General features: G+C 33.6%; 2 pseudogenes; one reads left to right on the top strand and one right to left on the bottom strand.

Annotated features, from left to right (window-relative positions):
• Window positions 1–2324: 2324 nt before the first annotated feature.
• Window positions 2325–14587, top strand: LOC128182268 (uncharacterized; annotated as a pseudogene).
• A 1474-nt stretch (window positions 14588–16061) lies between these two features.
• Window positions 16062–17107, bottom strand: LOC128179561 (uncharacterized; annotated as a pseudogene).
• Window positions 17108–24392: the final 7285 nt, after the last annotated feature.

Raw genomic sequence — 24392 nt, forward strand, 5'->3', positions numbered from 1 at the left:
ATAAAACCCCATTTAAATCATGTGTAGTAATATCTATTGATAGAATAAATTCAATCAAACTATGTATCAGTGATAGAAATATTTCTGGAAAATTTATGGATCCAAGCAATATTGAACTCTCGTCTCGTTCAACTCGACGCTCGGCTGTCGCCGTTAATCACCAACAAGCAAGAGAGACTCTCTGCTTGTCGGAGATTTACGGAGACAGCCGAGCGTCAAGTTGAACGAGACTATATTGAACTATGGCGTAAGAATACATACAACTACAAAAAATATCTAAAGTGTTCGTACCATATAAAATCTGACTATTTTCAAGGTATTTATAAATATGTTTCCTTGAAAAACAATGCTTTACCATACATTATTTCGAATTTATCAACAATTTTTGTCAGTGGCGATGATTTGTGCTTTGGTCCAAACACTGTTTCACTTTCGGTTTGTCAGAGTAACTGCATAGGAGAGTTGATTAAAATCAACTCCCAAAAAACAAGGGTTACTTTTAACAAATATCTGCCATGGATGTTTTTGCGATCGAGATAACCTCAAAATAATTGTCATAGCCTTACATGTACATCCAGTATATAATTCTTTTCAGTTTAAGTAATTCGATTAATCTAGAAATAGGCGGATTATATTTAATTGTTTTATTATTTGCTCTCTTAGACGAATATGTCTTTCATTTGCTTGGTATAAACTTCCTCCTTTCATCTCCCACCTTTACCATCTCCATGGAATAATTCTCTTTTCACCTCAACACATGGCGTCTTTGTATTTCTTACCTAGGATTCAAGTTGGTTTCAACACCCATGCACAGAAATATATATATATATATTTTTTTTTTATATTTACTCAATTATAGTATGCACATAACCTTAGCAAACCTGCTGTTGAAGGAAAAACAAACATTTAATAAATTGACCGACTACTGCCAGTTTCTTGAGAAAAAAGTGGTTTGTTTATTTTTTATTGATTTTAACAGCTTTATTTGTTGACAGAAAACGAATATGCATACCATTCAACATATCTGTAGTTATTACCTAATCAACGGGATTTTGTTGTTTTATCACAAATTAAATATGCGTCTATTTTGAACTACCGTTCAATAGACTTCGATCTATTGGACCGCCGGTCAATAGACTGCGATCTATTTGACCGGCAACGTATTTCAAAACGCGGGTATGTTAATGTTTAACCCTTTCGATAGTTCTCAGGGAATGTATACATGTTTTACTTTACATAGACGCTGTTCTCAGTACTTGGTGAAACCAAATTCAATGTTATCAATACGGAGTATCAAATAATCAACAGTTTTAAAGCCTCATATAAGGTAAAAGACTATTTCAAATCTAATATTAAGTGGAGATGTTTTAATGCATGCAACAGGTTTGGTACATGTAAAAGATGGAAAAAAATCTTAGTATATTGCATAATGGCATGAAAACCATCTGCAATATGCACATTGTAAACCCCGAAAACTAAAAAAGGAATTAGGTAATAAAACAATAATTTAATGCTTGAACAGTCAATAGACCAGAATTTTTTCCCTTGGTGCAGGGAACAGCTCAGTATGATCTATTGCCCTCGGCCGTTGGCCGTTGGCCTCGGGCAATAGATCACACTGAGCTGTTCCCTGCACCAAGGGAAAAATATTCGGGTCTATTGACTGCTCAAGCATTAAATAATTGTATACTATATGATACATGTAATTTTATTGCATAATGTACTTAAAAAGCAATGAATTAGAATGAAAAGATTTTGTTTATTTTCGATGACAAAATATAACAAATGTCCTAAAATTCAATATCAAAATCAGTTCTGCTTCCACTGTTTCAATTTTAAGTATTAGTTTACCGAAAAAAAAAATATTGATAGTGATTTCATTTCGGATCAATTAAAATCAGTTTGATTCTTTATAATTGAAATATTTATTGCGTAATACTTTATTAGTAAAACCCAAAGTAAACTTTTCCAGATATGTTTAATTACATTTGTACCAAATGGCATCTAATGCCAAATTAAGGGTGATAGGAGAACCATAACTAAACATGTTACATATAACATAATTAGGTTTAACAAATATCGATAAACCCTGTAACTTCATGCAATTAAGCATATTGTTTGGGACAAGAACTATAACTCAGGTAATGTTAATTCAAGGGCAATAACTCCACACTTCTTGGTCTTGGAGCGTGCGCGTTAAGCTCTTCCTTTTAATTGCAACTGTTTCCTGAGTTAATCACAGAAAATCAACAAAGGAAATATCAAGTCTTATCTTTATAATCGGCGAGTTTTATTATTCTATACTGTCATCTTAATATTATAACATGTTGAGAGTAAGAAACCAAAGGGCACCGTAGGCGAGAATCCCATACGCAGCCATGTCAAATGAATTAAACAAACACAGTTGCCTCGAATAGTGTATTGGCACGAGGTCGTCGAGGAAATCGTCAAGGAGGTCAAGTGAGACCGCCCGTTGCAGACAGCTCAAATATTAATGCTCCGACGACACAAGCGGCTCATCCGACGCCAGTGACACAAGCGTCGACTGTCAAGCAGGCCAGGGAATGTCAGGGAGCGGATGATTGAGATGATTTCTCACAACATGCCGCCCAAAGTTAACCCATCCCGGACGCACCAAGTGTGTTGTCGTCACATGTTCCCACCAACAGACCAACATGAATCAAGATACAGAAAATTGTTTAGAAAATATATTATTGACACGCCAAACCCATTTAACAGTGTTACTTCTATGCTGAGATCCCATGTGTCCCAAGCTCTCAAAGACAAAATCTGGAATGGTGAACATGTTCATTTAAATAAAATGTTGCTTCAATAGCCTTGCACAGATATGCGAAATCAAATTGTTTTCGAAGGGGGTTGTTTTCCAGGTTAAACCAAAAAATAAAGAAACAAAAATAACAAACTTCTCGCAATGGATGGACTTTTTTTTTAGCTCCCCTGAGCACATTTTAAACTTCTTTTCTAAAACCACTCGGCCAATTTCAAATAAATTTGGCACACAGCATCCCTATGGAAAGGTAATTATAAATAACAGAAATGAAAGACTGATCTTTATTTAAAACGGAGGAAACCTCGAAACTGTAGAAAAAGGGGGGTGCATTTGAAAAAATCTTCTTCTCAAGAACTACTTAGTCAAATTCAATGTAATTTAACATACATAATCCTTATGGAAGGGAAAATATAAAATGCAAAAATTATGGGCTAATTCTGTTTCAAATTTGAGTAATTTACGAAAATAAAAATAAAGAGATAATCGCTGTCAATCAGTATATAACTTTGGGTTCGGTATTCCATATCGAAAACGAAAGTTCTTTGGTTTGAAGCAGCCATGTTTGAATGTTGACGCATGACAAACAGGTCAAACTGACAATGTTAAACAAAGTAATATATAGAGTAAATCTTTAAAAATCTTCTTCTCAGAAGCTAATCAGCCAGGAAAACTGAAACGTGTGGAAGCATCCTCAGGTAGTGTACATTCCAAGTTGTGACCATCATGACCCCCGGGGGTAGGATGGGGCCACAATGGAGGGTCAAGTTTAACAAAGGAATATATAGAGTAAATCTTTAAAAATCTTCTTCTCAGAAGCTAATCAGCAAGGAAAGCTGAAACGTGTGTGGAAGCATCCTCAGGTAGTGTAGATTCCAAGTTGTGGAAATAATGAAGGGTGGGGCCACAATGGATTGGGGGGGGGGGGTTAAAGTTTTACATAGGAATATGTAGAGTAAATCTTTAAAAATCTTCTCAGAAACTTATCAGCCAGATGATTCTTTATAATTGTTAAGACTTTGGCCCAAGGACAATTCTTCTGCCTCACAAGAAGGTTCAGAGTTTGATGTATGTTTATATCCTATAAGTAAACACTTGTTCAGGATCTTTTTGTGAACTGCAATAATCACCATGTGATATGACTACAAAATCATCCTGTTAGAAAAGGGACTAATGATTATAAACATAAGAATATCCCGGAAAATGGATTTTATTTATACAGGATCTACATGTATTATTGTAAATTGTCCAGATAGTTTGTATTATGACTCCATTAAGCTGATTTTATAATACCTATTGTTCCTCAGCTGAGCAATGTGGCCCATGGGACTCTTGTTCATATATGCCTCTTTATACTTGGAAAAACATCCACCACAAGCCATTTCGCTCTTGAGATGTATGTCAACAATTAAAAGGGGGCAGCTAGTAACAATTCAGGTTGGTTTGATTGTGTTGTGCAATTTCGCTTAAAGAAGTATGAAGACTCCTCTTTAAGCTGGGGATCTATTGATGCTGAACTGTGGTTGTTTTACATGCAAACAGTTAATAAAACCCAATTGTCAAATCAGACAACTCCTAGGTATTTGAAATGTTATGCCTACAATTATGAAGGTGTTTGTCAGAAACAATATTGCAAGTATTTGCATCACATGTAATGCATATCATCCCTCCATTAACTGCTTCAAGAATAATCAATCTAATCAAATTCCCAAAAATGCACCTGCTCGTTTGGAAAATTTTAATTCCAACAACAAATTTTTCAGGAATCGACAACAAACCACAGGATAGCAAAGCTACATCTAACTTGTTACATAAATTATGGGATATTGCAGCACTCCAATCAATACATCAACTACGATTCTTTACTGGTAAATTACCCAAACAAAAAATAGCAACAGTTCTACTTAATGGGTATCAAAATGGGGGTTCGCTTCAATATACAGGCATTAGAAAAAAGGTTGAATTTAAAAACATGATATCCGCAGAGGAACATGCTTTTGAATTACATGAAAAAATAAATAACGAAATAAAATTGGGTACAATTTTAGCCCCTTTCCCTGTCCATCTTTTTCAAATTTGCGGTGTAATTCTATTGGTATCCTCCCGAAAAAGCAAAGTGGGTGGCGTATGATTTCTAATTTATCACACCCAGTGGGTAATAGTATCAATGATCACATTGATCAGCAATATTGTTCAGTGTCTTACCATACATTTGATCAAGCCTTGTCACTGATTCAGGAGATGGGGGGGGGTGCATTAATGGCCCAAATGGTCATTTCGAGTGCTTTTAGATTGTTGCCAGTCTGTCCTGAAGATTTCTGCTTGCTAGGTTTCAAATGTTTTATATTCAGTTAAAAAGATAAAAAAAAAAATCCAAACAGTGATAAATTCTTTATTAACACTTCTTTTTCTATCCCTCGAGGTTTCTAAAATAAATATCTTTATTTTAGATTCAAATTACAGAAAGTTTAATATTCGGTTGATTTCCCGTACTTTTTAGTTCAAACAATTTAACTGCAGCTGTCATTTTTTTCGTTATTTTATTTGCTGATACAATTGTGTATCAGTGACATCTACAGAGTGGAAAAAAGGTAATTTTTGTCTCAAATTAGCTGAAAGCAGGGACGTGGCTTTGAATTTAAAAGTGGAGAGGAAGGGGGGGGGGCGGCTCATTAAAAAAAAACCTTGAAAAGCAAAAATATAAAATTCCCAAAATCATGAAAATTCTAATCCCGTTTGGGTGGGGATGTTGTAGCGAAGTGTAATATACCTATAACTTCAATTTCACTGTTCATTTTTTTTTCCCTTTTCCTTCATTTTATTTACATGCTCACACCTCTTCCCCTCCCCAATCGATGTTACGTAATTGGTTAATTACTTTTAATCAATGAATATGTGTAATTCACTTAAAGATAATCGATATTTTGGAATGTAGTAGCATCAGACTTGGGGCAAATTACATTTTAAAGTAATGCATTACATTACCATTACTTCATGAATTTGGGCATAAAATTACCATTATCATTAATAAATTTTGTTGATTACCATTACATGAGTAAAGTAATGCATTACCATTACCATTACTTTGTGAAAAGTCAATAATAAGTTTTAAAAAGTAAAGCTGAATAAAAAGTTTTTGCAAATGTTTCAAATATCAAACACACTTTCATATATCTACAGGTTCTTGTTCACTATCAGGTTCAATTCTATGACTTAAATATACAAGATTGCTGTTGGACTTTATGATCATCAGAGTTTCAATGGTTTCATCTTTAAACTGCATCCTATTGGGTTTGAAAATATTCCCTGAGCTACCAGTTATATTGAATAAACATTTTACAGGAGTAGTGGAAGCTGGGACTGTTTGGCAATCTTTATCTTAGGATATGTTAAGTGTTCAGGCAATGCTAAAACAATACAGGAATCTTGTACATGTTATATGTATTTTCTACCAGTCCAAACTATTGTACTCAATATACACCACAAATATTGAGAGAGAGAGAGAGAGAGAGAGAGAGAGAGAGAGAGTCATTATTTTCAAATGGTTATATTTACATTCCACGTATATTTTGCATGTAAAGCTACTGCAGATATAGCACCATAACACAGACATGGTACTAAAAGGTTTAAGGATGACGTTTACTCAGAATGAAAAAAAATTCCACTGATGATTATGAAAAACCAACTATTATGTGTTGTAGACCTTACATGGTAGTGTTATTCTTAACTTTCAAAAAAGTAGGTCAATGACCTACTTTTTGAGTTAATGGCCATTGAATATTTTTTGAAAATTTAAGAAAACACCATAAAAATTTTACACTATGATTGAGATTTTCTTTATTGTGAAAATAATACAAATTGCTTAACTCTAAGGCAAATGAAATACAGTTTATGAATGGTAGTGACATTAAATAGATACAAAGTATTAAGTTTTCATTCACAATTTTTATAGATATTCTAGTCCGAATTTCCTCTATCAGTTTTCAAATTACTACCCATTTTTGATTTAATATTACAAAAAATTGAATGATGATAATGCTTAAACATTTATAGTATTAAACTAAGTATATTGACCTTTCTCAGCTGGCATAAAATTTATATGAGGTCAATGATCAAAATTTTGAGATATGTTGTCTTTTATCATTTTTAGGCATTTTTTAATATTTTTGTAGTGTGTGCCATACGATTATCTAAACGAAAAAGCAAGATAAAACCGACAGAAAATATGCAAAATTATGTTGACTAACATATAAAATCTTAACTTCAAATATTATGGTACTACCAAAAATATTTCAGTGGAAAACAAAATCTGAAAAATTTAGTCCGAATTTCCTCTGTTTTGCTAAAAGTCAAACTTTGTCAGAGCCCAATTCCATAATATAGTAAAAATATCGGCTGCTATGTCAATAATAATTCATTTCATAAATACTTTAAGTATTTAAAACAAATTTTACCAATGGAATGGAACTTTTTAACAATCCGGATTTGAGAACTCAAACCCTGAGTAAACAACGTCCTTAAAGACGAGTTTTAATTGTGACGTCACAAACGTTGAACGCTGATAAATACAACGTCACAAGCGAAAATCAAAGATCACGCTTGTGGCTGTTACAGTGGCTCTTCCATTAATTTAAACTTACCCATAGGATAGTACAGTAATTTTGAGGTATAATTCGCATTTGCATACAAGGCAAGAAGGTAAAAAAAATGTAAATATAAGCATTAAATCCTTATTTTTTGAAAGATATAGTCTCATAACTGCAACGGTGTGTGCAAACAAATTTTCATAACGCGCTAACGCGCGTTATTCAATTTGTATGCACACACCGTTGCAGTTATGAGACTATATCTTTCAAAAAATAAGGATTCAATACTTAAATAACATTGAAAGAGATTTTAAGCTTCCAGAAATCAAAGTTGGATAGTGCATTCATTGGTGCATGTCTGTCCTTTATTCTATTTAGTCACAGCCAAGAGAAGGGGATCTGGTGTGTTGAGCACTTCTTAAAACAATATACTGCTTGGATACTTTGTTTATCCTAAGGGCATTGTGTGTGTTGATGACACATTCTTCACAGTAAAGAATTAATTGAATCCACAGCTGACTGGAGTTAAAGTTACAAATGATTTCAAACTTTTATTAAATGTTGTTGTTTTAGCTAATACAACTAAATTAATTTCATCTCAAGAATTATTTCATTTTTATTTCAAATAATGTTTAATCAAATACAATTCCAGTCATAAAGTTCATCAAAATTTTAAAAATGAACATGCATAAATAAGCATAGTAATGCAAAGTAATGCAATGTAATGCCTCCATTACACTAGATTTTTTTAAGGAATGTATTATATTACCATTACTTATAATGCTAAATTAATGGCATAATTCATTACTGAAAACATGTAATGCATTGCAATGCAACACCATTACATTTAGCATTACCCCAAGCCTGAGAAGCATTGAATACAAAGACAATATTATATATAATTCGATTTTTTATAATTAAAACTGTCAAAACAACACTAAAGAAGGAGTATGTTTGGACATTGCATTGATATGACTTATTTTTGCATCAAAAATCATTGACATAACATAAGTACTGAATAACGTAGAATGGTTTGCACTAGGCTCCGTTTACCAGTGCTAGGTACATTGAGCCTGAGCACTTATAAAAGTAGTGTCACTATAAATGGGGATAATTATCTAAGTAAGGCATTTTTAGGCGAATTATTAATTCAATATTTAAATGAGTTGGCAATTGTGTTGGTATTGTACATCGTGTTGTAGTGTTTGATCGATATAGGTGTTAGACTTTGTAATAAGTTTTAAAACTGTCTAAGACCTGGCCCCAGGATCATGAAGCAAAATTAGACTTAAATCAAAAATTGTAAACTTTCTTGATGTCTCTTTATTGAAAACACTGACAAAATTGAAATGCTATTAAAAGTGTCTTGATATTATGTTGTCAATTACAAATTTCCATGGTCATTTTATGATAAACCATTATTTTATGACTGGTTGAAATTTTGACTTAATGAGGCCGAGTAGAGTTCGAGTACGCACGCATTCGCGCAGCGTTTCATTTGCATTGTGACGTCAACGTTTTGCTTGGTTGACGCCATGGCATTATGATTTCAACTGCAGATATTCAACGTAATATGTCGAAAATAGCTAGGTTAAGGCGTGAATTTGATATTATACTGTAGAATAAACATAAATGTCTTGAAATATAAGCTATATTTGGGCTCGGGTCGAAAACGTGAAGAGGGCTAAGCAAGCCTAAACCTCTGTCACGTTTTCTTACCCCGCCTAAATATAGCTTATTACATGTATTTCAAGACAGTAACCATGTATTTTATATTAATGGCCCTTAATATGTGATGTATTGTATGTATTTATTATTTAAATATGTCTGAATGTTTTAATAATACTATATATATATATATATATATATATATATAGATATAGATATAGATATATATATATATATATATATATATATATATATATATATATATATATATATATATATATATATATATATATATATATATATATATATATCACTATTTTCGCCTTTGTCAAATACAAAATAGTTATTATCTGACAAATCGTGGAAATTGTGCATACAAAAAACAACTTTGATAAGACCCCTGGATAAACCAGGAGGTAAAAGGTTTTTCTTTATTTAATCGTTTGGTGCCTTTTAGCAATTACTTTCATATGTAGAACAGAAAAAGAAATCCCTAGGTTAGAAGTTAAAAAAAAATGTAAAAAATGTGCAAAATTGATAATTTCAAGCAAAATCCGATAGGATCCTAAGTTAACCATTAATAAATTTTGAGATGACCTCCTAAAAAAAACGATGTGGTAAATGTTTGATTTTTTTTATCATGAAATAATAATTGTATCAATATAAGTTCATTTAAAAACTTCATAAAAAAATCAAGGACAGAACAAATTAGACCCAGCCTTGTTAAGTCTGAAATTGCTTCATGATCCTGAGGCGTGTTATTGTTTGCAATGTAACTGTTGCCATTGGTTTTGTATCTGTTGTTGTACTTTGCGTTGCACGTTGCTTTCTTTGGTTTTACAATCAAATTTTGACTAAGTTTTAAACTTGTTTTTTGTGTTGTGGTTATTCATATTTATGATGTTGCTGGTGTTTTTCATGGTATTTACCTGGCGTGTTTGATTTGGTACTTGATGTCATCAGCGGGTAGTCTGGCTGTTTTCATAAGGTTGGTTGTGTTATTACGACTGTTTGTTTTAAAGACGTTTATTAATTTGTAATTATAATTGTTGTTGATGATGAAGTGGTTGTCGTGGTATTGTTTTGAGTTTGTTATGATTTAGTAGTTATCTATTCGGTTCCAGTGGTCGTTGTAGTTGTTTTGTTTAATAGATGTTAGTATCGTAGCCAATGTTGATTTTAGTAATGGATTTATGGTAGTTTGCAAGGGTTAATGGTTTTGTATGGTAGTAGTCTTTTTAGTGGGGGTTGTGTAGTGGTTGTTAGTTTTGTGGGGTTTATTTTTTTTTTTGGTTATTGTTGGTTTTGTACCGGAATCAAAATCATTGTTGTAAATAAGAGGTTATTTGGGTTATGATGGTTGTTGGTGATGAAAAGATTTTTTTAATTAACTGGTTGTTGATATTGTATTGGATGTTGTTGGTATTGGACTGTTTGTTGTTGCAGTGGTTGTTGGTATTGTAATGATCGTTGTAGTTGTTGGTGCTGTGTTTGTTACGTATGTAGGGAATGGTGTTGGTGTTTTAGTATTTGTTGCTGTTTTACTAGTCAATAGCGTTGTTGTGTTTGTTGGTGTTGGTGTATTTGTTGGTGTTGCAGTGGTTGCTGTAATTGCCTGCGATGTGATGTTTGTTGGTATTTTCTTCAGTGTAGTGTTTGTTGGTGTTGATCCAGTTGATATGTTTGTTTGCATTGTTACGTTTGTTAGTATTTGAGTGGTTGTTTTGTTTGTTGTTGTTCTTGGGTTTGTTGTTGTTTCAGTAGTCGTTAGTGTTGTGTTTGTTTGTGTTGTTGTGTTTGTTGGTCTTGTAGTGTTTGTTGGTCTTGTAGTGTTTGTTGTGTTTGTTTGCGTTGTTGTGTTTGTTTGTATTTTAGTAAATGTAATGTTTGTTGGTGTCGCAGTGGTTGTAGTTGTTGTTTTTCCGTTTGTTGGCGATGTAGTGGTTATTCGTGTTGAAGTGATTGTTGCTTTTGTAGTTGTTGTTTGAAGCCAAATTGAAGTTGTCGCTAAATTTGTATTGGTCGAAGGTTTTTTTAAAATGTTTAATTTTGAAAACGACAAGGTCGATGCATTCACAGGATAGCTTCCAAAATAGCTAATTCCATTGCTATTCCGAATTGCTTTTTCAACGACTGTCTTCAAAGAATTGTTGGTTATTTCCCTGTTTCCAGTCTCCAAGAATAGAAGAAAACTGACTTTTATGCTTCCTTTTCTGCAAATAACAAATCAAAGCAAATTAGTTCACTGTGATTTTAATTTTTTATTTAACTTTGAATTATCTGTATTTAACATGTTTATTACCGGAGATCGGTTACATAACACTTTCGTCGAAATAGGAACTCCGTTCGAATACCATTTTCCATCTACGCAGAATAAAATTAAAACAAAATCAATATAAATGTTTTATTATTTACAGTAAATTTTATTCATAAGTTATTTCATTCAATTAACAAATGTGGAGTTATGAAAAATTTCTAAATAATAAATATGAATTATTTACCTCTGTAGAATAGTCTGCTGTAAAGTTCTTGTATGTGTTTGAATCTTTATTATGGAAATCTTTGGTAAAGTTTTGAAGAACAGTAATTTGTCCCTTAGTTACAACTGAAATAAGATTAATTTTTTTTCGTCACATAAAACTAGTAAAACGCCGAAATTTGTAACAGGTGACTACCAGGCTGAAGCTAGCAGCCACTAACAGCAGGCACTAAGCCCGTAGAAGCTAGCTAAGGAAATTCATCAAAGTACTGAGAGAACTCGAACAGAAAATTATATTTTACTTTATTATCGACATATTTTAATTAATATCAAAATGATTAATGCTCATTAATTTGTACGAGCATTGAAGACTTCGGAAGCAGTAAAGCTCGCCTGGATAAGATAATGCGTCTTTGCTGAATAGAAATTAAATCAATATTGACATTTGTCTACTCGGGTCATGAGTTATGAAAATAATGTTATCCTAAGTGTGGGGTATTGTTAATAAAAATGGAAAAAACTAAATGCATCGTATAAAGTGATATGCAAACGTATTATGATATATAAGACATGTTAAATTAAAGTAAATTTTAGGAGTACAATGGCATTCGCTGTACATTATCAAAGATGAAAGTTAAAATAAGGGAGTGCCATTATACCCAATAAATAATAAAAAAGAAGAAATAGCTAGTTCATACTGAATTCTTTTTATTGGCTGAATGGGCCATGGCCGTTTAAGTGAGGGAGCCGAGGCATCAATATATAGCCTTGTATGGCATCCCTAAAATTGCAAAAATGGTGAACCCTGGGAACAGATGTTCACAATTACATACTGTCAAGATAAGCACATATTAGTTATAACCAAGTCTAATGATACTACTGGTAAGCCTTAAAGCCGCCACGAGACTATGCCAAATGCTATGGCATAGTCTGCGCCACCAGTAGTAAAAAATAAATAAATAAATAAGCGCCCCCATCTCCACAGAAAAATGAACTTTAGATAAAAATAAAAAGATATAAAAAGATAATCAGCAAAAGGTTAACGAATGATCAAATATTGATCCCTGTCAGATACATAACAGATGTGCATCATAGGCAAGATAATTGTCTGGCAATATCAAAATGACTGGGTATATACATGTAAGTGCAAATAAGTAAGGAGCAATAATATAATCAATGCAGCCACTACAAATTTGTGACTGAGACTATGACCCGTTAACTAGTCATAGCACAGCCATGGCCCAAACTCTCCCAATTTTGGTGACACTTTTTCAGTGGGTTTTGTAATGAAGGTCTGCAAACCTTGTTGGAGGCGGTACAAGAAAAATTGGTTACCAAGTTCAGAGAGATGAACTCCGTCAGGGGCAAACAAGTGCGGACAATCAATCTGAATTTCTGGATATCGAATATATTTCCCCCCTGTGCGGATTAAGGCGGTTGCAACAAAACTGTTTAACCGTTTTCTGACCATATCCATTGCTTCTTGGTCAACACCGCCTCGCCAGTGCTGGCGGGGGAGTATCTGTGACCAAACCAAAACAGTGTCGGGCAACAGCTTGGCCAGACTGACCAAGGTGTTGTTGATTTTTAGTCTTAAATCAACAGACTTCTCACCTTTATCACCCGGTATGTTATTGCCCCCACAGTGCAATACGAGAAAATTGGGTGGGTCCTCTACTTTTAGTAAACACTTGATTTTCGGCATGATTTCCCCCCATTTCATTCCACCCTTACCCTGCCAGAAAATTGTTGCCCGATGCCTTTCTAGCTCGAGGTGAGTTTGAAATATTGAATGCCTTGTCTGACAAAAGGCTCTCTTAATAATGGACGAACCCACAATCCAAATTCTAGTATCTACAAATACAAAATTAATTGAACGAGAAATATATACACGCATATTACGTATTCCACAATAGTATGTTAGTTTATGTCTAGATATGACATACTGCAGCTACCATTGTAACCCTGTTGGGAAATAAATAAAAACAGGGCAGCGTGACAATAACAAACTAAATTGTATAACACCTTAAATGCACAATATAAATGCTAGCAAAATGCTTAACTTCTGATGTACCTATACATGCAACGAGATTTCCAACGCCCATTGCCCGAAATATCCTTTTGACTCATTCCACTAGCCCATGCGTTGGAAGCTGCTCCAATGCGAAAGAATGAGTCTAATACATTTTGGTGTCCAAGCCTAGCATTCTAATAGCCTTGTTAAATACCGATTTTGCTTGATATCTGGTCACTGGATAGCCAGACAAATGAATAAAAAAAGCTGATGGGGAATTTGGTCTTAAAGTTGCATATTTATTTAGCTGTTGGATAGGGCAGATTGGGCTAGAGGGCACTAAAGTGATTGTGGCACCCTTTCCCTCTTGATCAGTTTTGGATTGTCTTAGGGTTATAATGACTGAATTGCTGGTTGATAACCGAACATCACCTTCTTGTATTGCATGACCTGGTTTTACTTTTGAATCCTGTACTAGCTCCCCTATTCTAAAATATCCAAAAAATGCTGTGCAAAAAAGTGCACTGAATAAAATTGATTCATAGTTTGATAGGCAAACCTGAGGAAGAATAGAAATTAGACCTTGACGGATGCTGATGGTTATGGGTTTGCGATTTTCAACTCTTGTGTTCATACGACTAAATCCGACCAATACCTTTTGTAATATAAATGATTTTGTTGTATCCAGAAAACCCCGGATTCTGCAATAATATGATATTCCTGCAATATATGCTTTGACCGTGCTTGATGAGAATTGTTTAAATGAGAGATACGATACAAAATGGATCAAGTCATTAGGGTTTGGTGGCCAAGTTTGATTACGTTCATAAGCATGGCAAAATAAATTAAACTGATGAACTGCTGTCATGTATAATTTCTTTGTGTTTTCAGACAAGGAACAACTTGTTAACGAGCAATTCTTGTGCTCGATATTGTAGATGAGTCTGAGGAATGAGTCTGGAACAGTCGTTGGGAGCTGGTCGGCTTCTGGAAAGACATGTCTGAATCTGTTCCACTGCAGACGAGAGAGAGAATCAGCTTTAACGTTTTGAACTCCTATAATATGCTGTCCTTTAAATTGAATATTATGCACAAGTCCCTTCAGGACTAACAATATTAAGAGAATCATGATTCTGGGTGATCTGGATGTTTTAGTATTTAAAATGGTAACAAGTGCTTTATTATCTGTGTGAAGAATTACTCTCTTTCCCACCAACTCCTTACCCCAAATAGAGAATGCCATTGCTATGGGAACCAATTCTAAAAATGTGATGTCCCTAAATATGCATGCCCCTTTCCAGGATTCAGGCCATGTTAAAAAGGCCCAATGAGTTCCAAAAATAGCCCCACAACCTAGGTTTTCAAAACCAGCACTGTCTGTGAATAATTCTAACTGAAAGTCACTGGCCCAGTCTACCTGCTTATAAGAATTTATACCATTAAATGACTCCAGGAATACAAGCCACATTTGTATATCTTGCTTCATTTCCAAAGAAACTCTACGTTTGTGATAAGGCTTGCTAAGCCCAGCTGTGGCATCATACAAGCGCCTTACGAATGCTCGGCCTGCTGGAATAGCTCTAATGCAGAAATTAAGTAGGCCAGTTAGTGATTGGATTTCACTAAGGGTCACCTTTTTACGGTAAAGAAAATAGCTAAGTTGATGACGTAATTGACCCAATTTGTCTAAGGGAATACTAACCGTCTCTGCAACTGTATCGATTTCGAGTCCTAAAAACACTAATTTTTTTGTAGGACCCAAGGTTTTGTCATGGGCTAGTGGAACCCCTAATTCATCACAAAGACTGGTAAATTTTGACACTAGATAATAGCATTCTTGAGTCCAGAAAAACCAGCTAGTAGAAAATAATCAAGGTAGTGCACTACATTATAAGATTGACACAGAGTTTTTAATACCCATTCCAAAAAGGAAGCAAACTTTTCAAATTTAGCACAACTTACTGAACACCCAAATGGCATACACTTGTCAATATAAATGTAATCATTTATCTTGAAACCCAGCAGCTGAAAATCAGATGGATGAACCGGAAGTAAGCGAAAAGCGCTCTTAACGTCCAAACGAGCCATTAACGCACCTGAACCTAACTTTTCTAACATTTCAAGAGCTTCTTAAAATGGGGTATATCTAACTGAACAATACTTGTGATCAATATAATCATTCACACTATCACCAGCTCGGTGAGACAAATGATGAATTAGGCGGAAAGTACCATCCTTTTTGGCACCATACCTATCGGGGAAAGTCTAAGGTTATGAAGTGGGGAGTAAGGGAAAGGTCCAGCAACCCTGCCCATATTTATTTCTTTGTTAACCAATTGTATGGCTTCTGTGGTAAGTAACTTTAGAGACTTAAGGTTGTTACAGTTGTATGGCCGTCTAGGACCTTCTTACCATAATTTAAAACCAAATTGAAACCCCTCTAGTAATTCGATGGCATTTTCCCTATTAGGGTATTTTGCCAAATATTTGGATAATGCTGGGACTTTAATGGGAGTGCAAGCAACGTTACTGACGTCTAGCATGCAAGGGAAGGGGGTTCTGTTACTGTTTGTGGCTGGTTTGACTGTTGACTGAGGACGCCAGGTTGATTGGAAGTTTCAAGATCTAAAATTCAAGGAATTTCGAGTAGTGTTTCTACACATTGTGTATGGGTGGGACTGTCAGCATAATATACACAAATGGCTATAAAGACAGTTTTGCCTTGAACATGCGCCCCTGTAATTAAAATTATAGCATTTCAGAGGCTGGGGTTGGTTTACCAAATGCTGTGGGGAAGGTGCGCTGTTGTACATGTAAAGCAGCCATAGCTCCTGATCCACTATGGCAAATGACATTGAAGGATTGCACTCTTTATCAAGTCTGAATTGGATGTCATAATCGCGCCACCCCAAACCATTGACCCGATTTGCCCCAAGCCGTATTGTGTGATTATATTTAAACAGGCCTGAAGTTTCTGTGGGATGAGCCAAAGCAAAGATGGATGCATAAACAAGGAAAGCATCCGTCCAGACCTGAATATCAGTGATGGGTCTTAATTTGGATTTAGCAGATAGAGCTAAGCTGCCATTTTGAAGTGAGAAATACTTTGTATCATCATTTGGGTCAGTTTCGGTTCTATTGTTAATCAAAGATGCCAAATTAACATATTCCCCATTAGCAATTTTAATTTTGACATTATTGGGTACATTTTGTCCCAACTCATTATCGTTCCTGGCTACACGTGCATTCAAAAGTTCAGAACCAGACTGAGATGTACCTTCTTCCTGTGACTGAGGACTCCCTCTGTCATTTAAGATGGTGGATATCCGCTCCGCCAGGTCTTGCAGTTGGTGAGGAGGTAGCGGCTCCACAGGGGGAGTTTCCTGTGCACCAAGTGTGTAAGAAGGACCAGGGATGGACTGGGGCAGTTCAGGTGCCAGATTCATCTGAACTTCAGGATAATCCGTAGTCGAAGGGGCTGAAGGTGGCTCTAGGAGAGGCGGGTGCTTCCCTGCTCGTTTCCGAGGTTGATAGGGTTGGCTCTCGCTGCTCTGTGTTTTTCTCTTCGGCATTTCGTTAAAACCTTCTGCTTTGACTGATGATGTAAATGCGTACTATAATGACGTCAGCAATTCATGATGTTCTCGCTAATTTTCGCGCGCAAAGTCATTGAAGCTCAAATTACGAAATTTTATAAAAAAAAAAAAAAAAAAAAAAAAAAGGAAAAATATTGTCCGTTCACTTTGATAAATGGATTTAACCTTAAATTGTGAAATCCTATTATAACTAAAACACACCTAAATGTTGTCAATTGAATTCGAACGTTTGAAAAAAGAAAATAATAGCCCCATAGGTCCCCTACACTGCCCTGGTATTCGTTTGATGCCAATAGGTCGGGTGAGCTATGAAGTTGTTAATTTTTTTCGAAGGTTCACGTCAAAACATGGCTGACACAAAATAATCACAAATTCATCTTTGGATTTCTAACGTCTTTGGTTTGCGATTGAGGCTGATTTTTTTTTTTATGAGAATTAAATCACAATGTAAGATGTCTGACCGTCCCATTTTTTCTAATAATGCGGGGATTTTTATGATTTTCGATGCATGTTATTTTTGCAAAAACGTAAACAGACTTAGGGGTTAAGTTGTTAAGCATACGTATAGACAAATACCAATATTCAATTGAATTCATTAGACACAAATGCATTGCTAAGTTTATTCAGGCGAGCTTTACTGCTTCCGAAGTTGTCAATGCTCAGAGAAATTATTCATGCATAAATATTCTTGATATTAATTAAAATATGCCGATAATAAAGTAAAATATAATTTTCTGTTCAGGTACTTTCAGTACTTTGATGAATTCCCTTATTGGCTGCTAGCTTCTAAGGGCATAGTGGCTGCTGTTAGAGGCTGTTAGCACCATACTGGCCAGTTAACGGTAATTTACTGAGTATATACAAAAATAAATACGTTGGTCCCTTATTATTGAAGTTCATGATATTGGTTTTCTTGTGCATGCTTTTATCTATTCTTTTAAATTACAGTGGGTTGATATTCATAAATTAACCGTTTTTTGTAGTTCAAAAATACGATTTCTTTTCACATCAAAATGTATGTTTACGTATTATTATAGACAAATCAACACACAACAAAAATTCAAGACGACAACAGAGATTCAAGACACTTAGCAAGATTAGTACACTAGTGTTTGTGTTTGTCATACATGGTGTAGAAATTAGTAGTTCTCTATGAGAACTTCTACACAAACAATAATAATTCCTTATCAATTGTCACAATTGCTGTTCTCGAGGCAGAAATGTATAATCAATAACTACGTAAAATGCATCATACCATCATCATTTTTTTTATATCATTCCATTTATAACGTTGGAAAGAATATAAACATTTTTATGATAAAAAGGCTTTGAGGCTGAGGGTAGGAAAACCTAAGATTTTAATATGATATGCAGGGCTCAATCTTATATAACATGTAAGTCGTATCCCGAATCTCATAAACGTAGTATTATGGTTTTATAAATCATTTATATATAATTACTATTAAGGTGGCTCTATACACCCACAGTTTATTCCAATTTTCAATAGAAGACCACAAAACATATACTTATCAAATATTAAAATGATGATAGGGATACTATAGGTATTTTTTAAGAATTTATTAAATGTTTTTTCGTGTTTTTGTATAATATTTTTTAAAAAGACAGCTATTAACAAATTGAGAGAAATATTTTTGTCATACGATGGATATTTCCTTCGGACACATAAAAAAAATATAACACTTCTTAACATTCAAAAATGTTCTTATTACAATTGTTTTAGTATTTCCCAAAAAAACATAGTTTTTTATATTTTCTTACTCTGTTGACAATTCATCTGAACAAGTTGCTTGATGTTATAAGAAAATGTATTTTAATCAATATGACATAAAAAATTGAATGAAAATCATTGCAAATAAACACAAAAAATATTTAAAATTTTATTTGGTATGAAAGTTCCTCAGGTAAAGGTTGTCGTTCCTAAGTCTCAAGGCCCAAACACCTTGGGGACTTTTCAATTCTGAGTTGAAGAAAATTTCCTAAATATAATGTTGGAATGATAAATACATACATATTTCATTATAGGCCTGTATAAGTGAATATATTTGCTTTAATGCAAAACTAAGTCAAATAAATAGAGGGGAAAATTTACTAGGCTAATAGGATTTATGTATCCCAACCTGAGAAAAATTCAAAGCAACCCTCCCATCCCCTTAAGGTGTCGATATTAATGTGCATCAAAGTATATTATAATTAAAATATTTTCACCGGTTTACAATTTTCTTTCACAGTATTCAACTAAAAATACGTTTTAGAAAATTTTGGAAAGTTAAAAAAAATTATTGTTCTCGAGGGAATTCGAACTCATGACCTACAGGTTTGTAGTGAACCCACTAATCCACTGCGCTACGGCGTAACATATTAATGATGGGAAAGAAACTATTAAAAAATTATACCTGATTTTATTAATTATTTCGATAAATAATACCACACAACGTCACCCCTGCGAATGTTATTGTCATTTAAATTTTAGACCACGTGGTTTTATTTTACCCTTTTAGTTTCGCAGTAAAAATCGTGCCTCTTGTTTATAGTCTATTTTATAGAATCTAGGTACTTGTCAAATATAATATAAATTCTAGACGTATATTGATTTTAAAGTTTATTTTCATTAATTGGTGGATAAAATGTGTTCTAGAAATAAATGTGACAATACAAAAAATAGTTTTTTTTCCTGCTGTTGCAACAATTAACATGCGTAGAAGAGACCCCCCCCCCTCCCCAGGAATTAATTTTCGATCCGCGGCTGACATAGTAATAACATCAATAGTGAAAGAGACTATACTATTTTATGCAGAATGTTCCTTGAAAAAGGCTCGATATATTAAGTTTTTATGCAAAACATTCACCCATTATTTTTTTAAAAACATTGTATTGCACACCACAGGGGTGAACGTGAAGGTGTCACATACCACATTACTTATAAGTAATGAATTTTCCAATTATCAAATTAAATCTATTCATTTAACAAATTTTTCAAAAGAGCGGTCCCCATACAATTCGCCTCAGTCTAAATCAACCAGTACCGGAATTGCATGCTTCCGATTTACTTTTTTGCGTACTGCGTCATCAAAAAGTGGTGTATAGAGCCACCTTAAATTCTGACAATCGTGCTGTGTGAAAAATGTTTTTAATTCCATATTAGTTGATCTTTTACATCGTCAAATAAATAAACAAATATTATTTTTAAACCAGGTTGTGATTATAATTTGTCGATTATCAATCGCCTAGTAAACTTTGATAAAAAAGATTCAAGATACAAGTTAAAAGTCAACTGATTATAAAGCTTATATATTGTATACCAACTCATTCGATATCAGCAACATCTCGTTGTTTTATATGTGAATATAATTTTAACGGTGAAAAATGATTGGATGATAAAGCATTATGAAAAAAAGCTGTTGAAACAAATTTCTTTCGTTTTATGTTTACTGCGTTTAAATTATTCATTAAAGCTGATTGTGAAAAAATACTTACATAATATATTATAATAAGTGATTCTAGAAAAGAAATGTACATTTGTTATACAGACCCTGAAACGTACTACTACACCAAAAAAGCGTGCGACTTTCGTGCGAGAAACGTTTCGTGTAAACCGTTTAGCGTTTCGTGTAAACCGTTTAGCGTTTCGTGTGAATCGTGAAGCGTTTCGTGTAAACCGTTTAGCGTTTCGGGCAAAGCGTGCAGCGTTTCTGGCAAAGCGTGTAAATCGTTTCGGGCAAAGCGTGCGAGAACCGTGTGAAACGTTCATCAGATTTCATTCGGAACTCTCTGACAGTTTAATTGTTTCAAAATAGCGCTCGTGTTAAACATTACTTTAAACTGTTTGTGATCGGCAAAACTCCTATGAGATATTCTCGTGAAAAAAATCTATAAGAAATGATATACTTATCTTTTTACAAAATTGAATTAATTTTTAACAAACAAAAGAAAAGTACGCGTATTGAAAGAAGACTAGTTACTGAGACTATTCGGCTGTGTACAACCAGTACACATAACCTCGGACATCGGGAAGACCTGCACCTGGCTGAACCTGTCAATCAAACTCTGTGTATTCGTTTTCATTGCATGATCACTCGTCTCTTGTTTTGTCAATAGCCAATAGAAATTTAATGACTTGAAGGTAGACGGAATCAGTATTTGATGATGCACACAATTTCAATGATAGATTATTCAACATTAATTTGTACAAAATTAAATGTAAACATAGAAAAGAAATATTCTGTTCATTTCTATGAAATGCAGGAAGTAAATTCTTCTGAATCCCGATTAAAAATATTTCTACAAGTTATTATTTTAATTATTTAAACACTGATAACGGAAAACAACAAGTAATCAACACACTGAAATTTTCTTAAAATGTACACATGCAATTAATTATTATGTGAATCTATATGCACTGTACTAAATTCAAATAGATTATGATAGATATATTGTATGCCGTTATGCGGGGCGCCGGTTATGTATACGAATATTGAGACACAAATTTAAATCATTTTTTATTTTTTGTTCTATCCGAAATAGTAATGACAACTTTCTTTGTTTAATCGATTGATTTTTTTTCTGTGATATTATGTACGGAACATTTATTTACGCGAATGATTCGGCATAAAAAAAATTATTCGGTTGTTTTATAGCATTTTTCTAACTTATGTGACTAATTTTATTTTACATAACTTTCAAAATTATCAATGTAAATAATTACAGGTTTATTTACTATTACATGTAGTATTTTTACATCGTATTCTCTGAAACTAATAAAAATATTAATGTGAGAAGAACAAAAAAATCCCGCCGAATACTGAAAAACCGATTTCAGTTTGTAATCATACGGATTTTATTTTTGGTATTAAATATTATGTTACAGTAACTTTTTTCTCTGGAATTTTTATTATTTACGGCACTGATAAGAATCATGGATATTTCTTTTGAGCAATAAATATATTTATAGAAGTAATATTTTTGGCTAATTCTGTGAATAAATAGTTTTTTGCTTTAAATAAAAGTACCATATTAATTTAATTAATCAATTCAACACTTATGTACATATATGTTTCTAATATCGGTATTTTTATTATTTCGTGTTTTCTTAAAATTAATTCTCACTAACAGAGTCAGTCAGGGTAAAAATCCGAGAGGAACCGAATCGATCAGGATAAAAGCGTGTCCAAAGAGTGTAAAAAGCGAGCAAATCGTTTCGTGCGAGAATCGTTTCGTGTAAACCGTTCAGCGTTTCGTGTAAATCGTTTAGCGTTTCGGGCAAAGCGTGCAGCGTTTCGTGTAAACCGTTCAGCGTTTCGTGTGAACCGTTTAGCGAGCGGGTAGCGAGCGTGCAGCGAGCGTGTGGTGTAGTAGTACGTTTCAGGGTCTGTAGTTTACTGGTAATAAATTCATAGGTAGTAATCTCTTTAGGCTCTTTGCATGTATATTATAAGCGTATACAGTCATCCTTCAAAGTAAAATGAACTAATTTGGAGACAGAATTAAAACTTAAGAACATTTTAACGATTGTTGAAAAATTATTATGAATACAATTACGAGTTTATACTACTGTTAGTTAAAACGTGTTCTTGTTCTTGTTCTTAGTTTATGATCAAATGTATTCGTACTTAGCTTTTCGTTTTGTGGTTTTGCAAGGACAAACACAACAGTAAGAGCAACAGCAAGAGCCACCAAACAACTTGACACGAGAACTATGATGACGGTTGTTCTGTATTTGGTTCGGTTTTTCAGACTATCATCAGTCGATCCGTTTTGTTCTGATGCTATTTCATGTGTCTCATCTCCTACCATGGTCATCATCTAATTTAATTGCATATAACTATATTTCAAAACAAAAAAGAGATATACACTTTTAGGATTAAAGTTTTGCAAGTCATGCTCCAGGCGTATTTGAAATGTGGACAAACTTGAGGTTTGTTTTTTTTATTTTTTAGATGTTTGGGGGAGTTGATTTTAATCAGTTACTCTGGTAAAATGGAAGTAAAACAGACATGTTTGGAGCTAATCACAAATCATAAATGGAAAACCGTCACCGCTGGATGACGTAGTACTTGAAAATAATCCATAAGTTCGATGTAAAGTATTCAAAAGCATTGTTTTTTAAGGAAACTTATTTATCGCTACCTTGAAAATATATTTTACATGTAAATTATACGAACAATTTGGATACATGCATTACCTGAAGTCGTATGTATTCCTACGACGAGTTCAGTTAGACCGGTACGCTATCATTGATTACCTCAGCATCATTTCTACAATCTAGACTTTATGTTTGTTTGTTTGTTAAAATAGAGCATGGAAAAGTTTAATGGCGTTAATTCTATTTTATATATTACACATCATGATTAACATGGAATTTTCCGTCATTGACTCGGAATTTCTGTCAGAAAGGTCGAGAATTCATGTAAGGCAAAAATGTACGTAATTATTAAATACAGCAAAAAAATCTTGCAATACGAAATTACATATAGTTAATTCTAATAAATAAAAATCAATAAATTAAACCCTAGTCAGGACTTCAGTACTTTAATTTTTAAAAATCCATGCCGCATCTTTACAAGGGTTACTTTTACTTAGGGGTACTTTTTATCAAATGAGTTACAATCTCAAGAAAATGTATGGCAATGCTTAAAAAGGGATTGAATTGACAATACAATATTTTCTTCTACAAATTCATTAATAAAAGTGTAGTAAAGGACTAAATATGATATGGGCATAAAATGGCCCCCTAAAATGGACATCATCATTTTACTGTAATTCTTTGGGTTTTTTGTACAGATATATATATATGTGATGTTTTTACATAATGTTCTTTTTGATTCAACTGCCCACAATTTAGAAATATGACATCGTAAAGACAACCTTTTTCCGCCATTTTTGCATTTTTACAATAAAACAGCTTGTTTTCAAGCAGTTTTTCATTCAGAAAACATAAAGCACATGCTTGAACAAACAAAATATATTAATCAGAGATTTATCTAGCCAAGGATAATAAGTGAAAAAAAAAATTGTCCTTGTTCAAGCATGAGCTCTATATTTTCCCATTCATAAAAATATATGAAAATGTCAATTTTTGTGTGAAAAATATATTTTACATCAACTCTTCTAAAATATAGCATAACATTTTATTGTACCAGCAACACTTTAAATGGCGAATTATGGGGGTCAAATGTAACTCATATCATGACTAAATCACAGGATGCAAAAGGACCAAGATTGTATAATACTTTGTATTGGACTA

The sequence above is a fragment of the Crassostrea angulata genome, chromosome 4 (assembly GCF_025612915.1).
Source record: "Crassostrea angulata isolate pt1a10 chromosome 4, ASM2561291v2, whole genome shotgun sequence".
In the NCBI taxonomy this organism is placed as follows: domain Eukaryota; kingdom Metazoa; phylum Mollusca; class Bivalvia; order Ostreida; family Ostreidae; genus Magallana; species Magallana angulata.